This window comes from Hipposideros armiger, unplaced genomic scaffold (assembly GCF_001890085.2).
Source record: "Hipposideros armiger isolate ML-2016 unplaced genomic scaffold, ASM189008v1 scaffold_619, whole genome shotgun sequence".
Lineage (NCBI taxonomy): Eukaryota > Metazoa > Chordata > Mammalia > Chiroptera > Hipposideridae > Hipposideros > Hipposideros armiger.
In genome coordinates this window covers 1,334,680-1,341,056 of record NW_017731969.1, presented here as the reverse complement: position 1 = coordinate 1,341,056, position 6,377 = coordinate 1,334,680, and the positions used below count along the sequence as shown (strand labels likewise).

The following is a 6,377-nucleotide window of genomic DNA, read 5'->3' as shown; positions in this document are numbered from 1 at the left end:
AATTCCTTTAGCTTATTGTTTTCTGAGAAGCTCTTTATCTCTCCTTCAATTTTAAGTGATAGCCTTGCTGGGTAGAGCAGTCTTGGTTGTAGGCCTTTGTTTTTCATCACTTTGAATATATCCTGCCACTCCCTTCTAGCTTTCAGAGTTTCTGTAGAAAAGTTAGTTGATAGTCTTGTAGGAGTTCCTTTGTATGTAATGCACTGTCCGTGCTCACCACCGAAAATCTCAAAGGTTGCTGCAGACTGTCCCTTACTGCAAAAGTTTCTGTGACCTCTGGAAGTGGGAGCCAGGCACCAGGGGTTCAGGGTGACCCTGGCAATGCAGCTCTAGGTGGGCAGGGCAGGCCCCCAAGGCACCACAGGGTGTGGTCAGTGGCCCCCACCAAGTCAGAGCAGCATGCACTCCTGCACCAGCAACCAGCCCACACAGATGCACCATGAATACACCTGCCAGATTGCACTGGCGGGCAGCTACTGACCCAACACTGCCAGGAACACTCCCAGTCTCAGCCTGTCCCAGTCAGCAGCCCACAGAACAGGCCGAGAAACCCGACAGCCAGGAGCCACCCTGGCAACTCTGCACAGGCTGTGCAGACAGTAGGGACCCAAGGCAGCTCGCATGTGCGTTTCCACGTCTCATCCTGCAGCCTGTTTGAGCAGGTGCATGCCCTAGGGTCAGGCCTCTCCCTGGCACTGCAGCACAAGCCATGCACAGCGCTGGATCCCAAGGCAGCATGCACAAGAATTGGCACTCAACCAGTCAACCCTAGAGCCAGAGCACACCCAACAATCAGGCACTACCCTGGCTACGCAGCACAAGCAGTGGGGAGAGCGGGGACCCAAGGCATCAATTCCACCGGACCAATGGGATCCCAAACCTGGCCCTCTGTGGGAAGGCCCAACCCCAAAAAATGGCACCCTCCTGTACGCCACTCGTGTGTGCAAGCTCCACACAGGAGGAACAATGGTCCCAAAACCTTCAGCCCCAGCGCCAAGGGCTCTCAGTCCAGTTCTTCCCCTCAGGCTCCTGAAACCCCCGCCCATGGAGCCACTACCTCCGCCAGGGACCAGGTGCAGTGCTTGGTCACGTGAGTGAGTTCCTATGCCTGCTCCACAGGATGGCATCTGGTTCTCCAGCCATCTACTGCCCTACCGAGTTGAGCAAAGACAGTCCTCATCAATTTTTACTGCCGGCTATCATAGAATTCCTCCTCCCGGCTAAAGTTACTCTGGGCTGGGGAGCCCAGCNCTGCTGAGAAAGCAGGTGGCAAGGGGCGTGGCTGGCAGGGTGTCTGTGTGCCACACTCCGGGCTCCTCCTGGCCTTCCAAATCTTTCTCTTTAGTACCGCCTCTTTCTCGGGAGTGACAGACGGTTAAGCCAATCAGAGTAGAGGGCCGGGCGCAGAGTAGCCAATAATAAGGCGAGGGAGGAACTGGGGCGGGGGCTGGTCTGGTAGGGGAGGGGGCTCCTCTGTAGGGGAGGGGGCTAGGGACCTGCTAGGTCTCCCAAGCCGCGATGCCGCGAGCCATGGCGCTGGGGCTGCAGGACGCAAGGTACTGGGATTCGGGACAGGACTTATGAGATTTGGGGGGCTCTCCTTCCGGGAACTCCTGTGCCGGATGAGGGATTTTGGGTGTAAGCCAAGGACGCCCTGGGGTCAGCGGTTGGAGGCATGTCCACCCTGCAACCTCCACCCTAGGGAGTTGAAGGGGTGAGGGGTTTCCCCAAGTCCCCTGCAGCCCCTCCCCTCTAGCTAGGAGACACTTCAGACTTGTGAAACCGATTTCTGCTGCTCTGGTTTCACCTCCCATCCTGGTGGGGGTGAAAAGGAACCCACGGAATTAGGGGTATTTCATTTGAGCAGTTCCTGGGCTTCTGGGGAGGCATTCTCCCTCCACATATTGACCCTTCTGGTCTCTGAACCCCCAGAATTGAGCTTGTTCTTTGCCACCACACCCCTGAAATTCTAAGGGATATGGAATAGCTCCAAATTGAGCCTTCCCAGATATAGGAAATCCCTTGGTATAGGGAGTCAGCTCCTGAGTTCAAGAGAAGCTAGATTCCCTTTCATTAGAGTCCCTGACACCGTCTCCCAAACTTGGGTTCCCTAGAAATAGGCAGAGGGAGTCCTCTTTCAGAAGCTACCTGGACCCTCCCAGGGGCCTCTTTGCATCGTTTTTAAATAGAGACTCACCCCCTTTCATAAAAAGGAAACAGCCCGACCCACTTGCCAAAGTCTAGTAGTGCCTTATGTGTCTTTTCCACCCCACCCAGTCCCTGTGACCATGAGGACAGGGCACCCAAGCCTTATTTTGGGAAGACCCCATGGAGGGTGCTGTGCTTGAGATTCAGTGCAAGTTGGGATGGGAGCACCCCTGCCACAGTGCCCAGCTGGGTCATCCTGGACAGAGGGTGGGTTTCTGTGTTCAGCTCCCAGCAGGTGCAGATTTGCTGTGGGCAGTGAGGAACCTGTGCTCTGGGTCCACTGCCAAAGTTCCTACCTGGCCATGTTTTCGTGGGGACCCCAGAAAATTTCCCAGGCTCTTGGTTTCCCTTGTCCAATCTGAGGCATCCAGGAAGCCTCACTCCCTTCTCTGTCCCCTGGCTTTGCAGGTCTGATTGGATCCGTCACACCGCCATGTTTTTCACTCCCCCCTAAGCCATTCCCATCCCAATTCTATTATAGTTTCTGGCTTTGAGCCCACCAGGGAACTCAATCCCATCCTTTCTGGGCCAGCCCCAGCCTAATCCCTCCCAGCGCCCCCTCCTAGCTGGGTGGGAACTCCTCTTGGCAGAGCTGCAGTGCTCCCCACCCCCCACCCAAGGCCGGCCCTTTCCTGTGGTGTCATCCGAGCACCACACACCACCCACTCATAACTCACACCCAGATCCCAGCCATGCTCCATCCCCTTCTGCACCCCTAGGATGCCACATGGGCCGAAAGGGGCCTGGGCGATGGTGACTGGGCCCCCCATACTCCCTCACCTCTTTCCTTTCTTCCAGCTTGGGCTTTCTGCTATCCTACCCCAGTAAGGGATGTTCTTAGTAAGTTCCTGATGGGCACACTGCCCCAGGTGACTCTCAGGTTAAAGGGTTCCTGAAGAAGATAGGACTATGGTATAGGCACCCCACTGGATTACCATGTCCTTTAGAATAGGCAAGTTAGGGAGCAGAGAGACTCCCCTTAGCCCCCACTCCAAATCCCTTCTCAAATCCAAACCCTGCCTCTGGCCTCTCAGGCCATGTCGGGCTGTGCCAAGAGGAGGTCCCTACTCAGATGCTGTATCTAAGCCCCCTCATAATTTTCTATACTTTTTGCAAAACCCTCAATACTCCACTGAGTATCAGAAGAAAGGCCCAGAATAGTCCTGAATGTGAGCTAGGGTCTCCCCACTTTCTCTGGGCCTTTGTTCACAGGTAGCCAATTGTTCAGGTCAGGGAAGAAGTGGGCTTCTCCCTATCCTGGGTGATGGTGCACTAGGCTCCAGTCCCCATTTTCAGGCCTCACCCTGGGGACTCCAGGCCCTGGCCCTATACCCTGTTATCTGCTGGAACAAGAGGAAGGGTAGCGGGGTTCCAGCTGCACATGCCAAGCTGGGCAGAGTGCCAGGGAACTTGACCAGAGTTGGGCATGGGGCAAGCTGGGGAGACTATCCAGCGGGGGAAATCCGGAGGCAGCAGGGGTGGGACACAGGGAAGGGACTGAAGCCACTGGGCAAAGGAGAGGCAAGGTAGGGGCTCCTTGGGTGGGCACACCAGCCAAGGCGTGGCATTCAAGAACATAGGCCCCTAAAGTCAGGGTTCAAATTTCAGCTCACCCACTTTCTGGCTGTGTGGCTAGGTGCCAGTGACTGCCTCACTGAGCCTCAATTTTATCCTGGATAAATAAAGGTCATGCCTTCCTTCCTCCACACTGCTTCATGATGAGCGGTGCAGGAACAGATTTTTTGGCAGAAAACCCCACTGGTATGCAATAAACTATGTTCAAGTCAGACAGAGTTCTGGGCAGAAGTAGACAGACCCGGTTTTCAACTTGGCACTGCTGCTAAAAGCTGTGTAGCCTCAGGCAAGTTCCATAACCTCCCTGGGCCTGCTTTATTGTCAGGAAAATAGGGAAAACACTGGTAGGTACATGGTCAGACTAACAGACATCATGAGCATAGTTGGGCTTTGGTGGAGGGCCTGGGATTAGCGTCTGTGTTCCCTGGGCCGCTGGTGCCACTGTAACTGGGAGGTCACTTTGGCTGCTTCTCAGGGTCGTTGAAAGGGTTTAATGGGGTCACTAGCTCCATGAGCGTTCAATACACCAAGGTTATTATTATTATTACTATCATTAGTATTTAGTCTTCTTCCCAAGGTGCTTGTGTAAAAGTCACACACACCACACTACAGGGTTACTACCAAAGCCCCCAGTTTCTCCAGTGCCCAAAAGGCTCCTAACTAAGCCTTCCATCCCTGATGTGGACAAAGGGGGAATAATAAAAACAGAAAGAATGAAGAAAAATGTATTCTTTATACAACACTAACCAACTGCCAGGCTCTCTTCCAAGTCCTTGACATATATTATCTCATTTAACCTTTCAAACAATCCTGTGAGGTTGGTCTTGTTATTATACTCAAGTGCACTTGCAACTTGTCCAAAGTCACAGCTAATTTGTAATTGAGTCCAGATTGGAACCATGAACAAGAGGAACTAGCCCCCCACTACCAGCTAAAACTGACCTATTTCAGTACAAATACCCTCTTATCCCGAAAGGGGCATTAGGAAAAGGCCAGTTTTTGTCTCAAAGGACAGCCTGCTTTCTGCTTTCTGAAGAAATCAAGCAAACTTGCCACCAGGTACACGGACAAAGAAATAGGCCTTAAAGCATTCACACACATGCACACCAACAAAGAAACAAATAACAATAAAAAAATTTTAAATGATTCCCGAAAAAACCTGCAGAGTTCCAGATTCAAACAAACAAACAAAAAAAGAACCATTGGCTCAGACCCAGGAGAGAAACCCACCTGAGTCTTCTAAGCCAGGAAACAAAGATCGAGTAAAAACAGCTCAGTTAGGCGCCATAGCTTCGCTCACGGGTCAGAAGCTGTCGGAGTTCTATTCCTTTCTGGGCCCCACGTTGGGCGCCAATATTGTCAACTGGCTGAAATAATTGTCCAGATAAATCCATCAAAAGAATGGTTTATTCTGGAAAAGAAAAAGAAACAAAGCCACCAAGTAGTACATACAAGTGCACTTGCCGGCCAGTTTCTCAACCGGCCACCCACAAGGGTAAAAGCACCAGAGCCCAACATAGCTTCCCTCTTTATTCCCACGTCTTCCCCAGAAGTTACCACAAAGATCAACAGGAAGTCAAGACTAGGGAGGTAACAAGGGGCCCAGCTACACCCATAGTCCTCCCAGATCTATGGTTAAGCATGTTAAGATGCCAGTTCACTTTTATCACCTGCCCCCATTCCGTCCTCTCCCACACTTCCTCCTCTGCCCACCTCTCTCTGCCTCGCCCCTCTTCCCTCTCTTACTGACTCCCATTTCTTAGAACTCTCCCCTCTCTCGCTATCTATCCTGTCTGTCCCTGGCTCTCCCCTCTCCCCTGCCATTCTCTCTGTGTTGTCTCTCCCCGCTCTCTCCCGCCTCTCATTGTCTCTCCCATGTGCCTGTCTGCCCTCTATCTACCATCTTCTTGTCTCCTACCTTCTTTCAGATCTCTCCCAGTAATGTGCCTTCTCTCTCTCCATCTTCCCATGTCTCACTGTGAAATCCCCACCTCTCCAGGTATCTCCCAGCCTTCTGGTGAGTCCCCATCTCTCCCTGCCCTTTTTTTCCTTCTCCCACTTCTCCTCTCCTTGCCCCCTACTCTCCAGCCCTCCACCTGCCTCTTCCCGCTGCTCTCCTCATATGTGCCAGCCCCTTCCCCACAGCTTCCTCTGTCACCTATGCCTCTCTACCAGCTTCCCTATTTGTTCTCTGGCCACTGCTATTTTAACCCTATGTGCATCTCACCAGGGTGAGACCTGTCATGACTCTTAAGCCTAAAGTGTTTTTTAAACAACCTCCAGCTCAGTCCCCTCTGAACCTGTGCTCTGATCCTTCATCTCAAAGCCTGATCCAGCAGAATGGCGGCCAGCAATGACTTGTAGAGTAAGGAGGACCCCACTCAAGACTGCTCTCATATCCCCTTCTCCCCTCCACCTCCCCCCAACAGCGAGCATCTACCCAGCCACCTGCTCCCTCTGCTGTATCCAGAGACCATCTCTTCATTTCTCTCTAGTCTCCTCCCCACTGAAAACTTAGCTAGCCAACCTAAACCTCAGCTTACAGCCTTTCCTGCCTCTCCCTCCCCTCTCAGGAGTGCATTCTCCTAGGCCCA

General features: G+C 52.7%; 1 pseudogene; it reads left to right on the top strand.

Moving 5' to 3' along the window:
- Positions 1-1,518: 1,518 nt before the first annotated feature.
- LOC109372211 (UPF0568 protein C14orf166 pseudogene) overlaps positions 1,519-6,377 on the top strand; it is a 12,265-nt pseudogene continuing 7,406 nt past the window's right edge.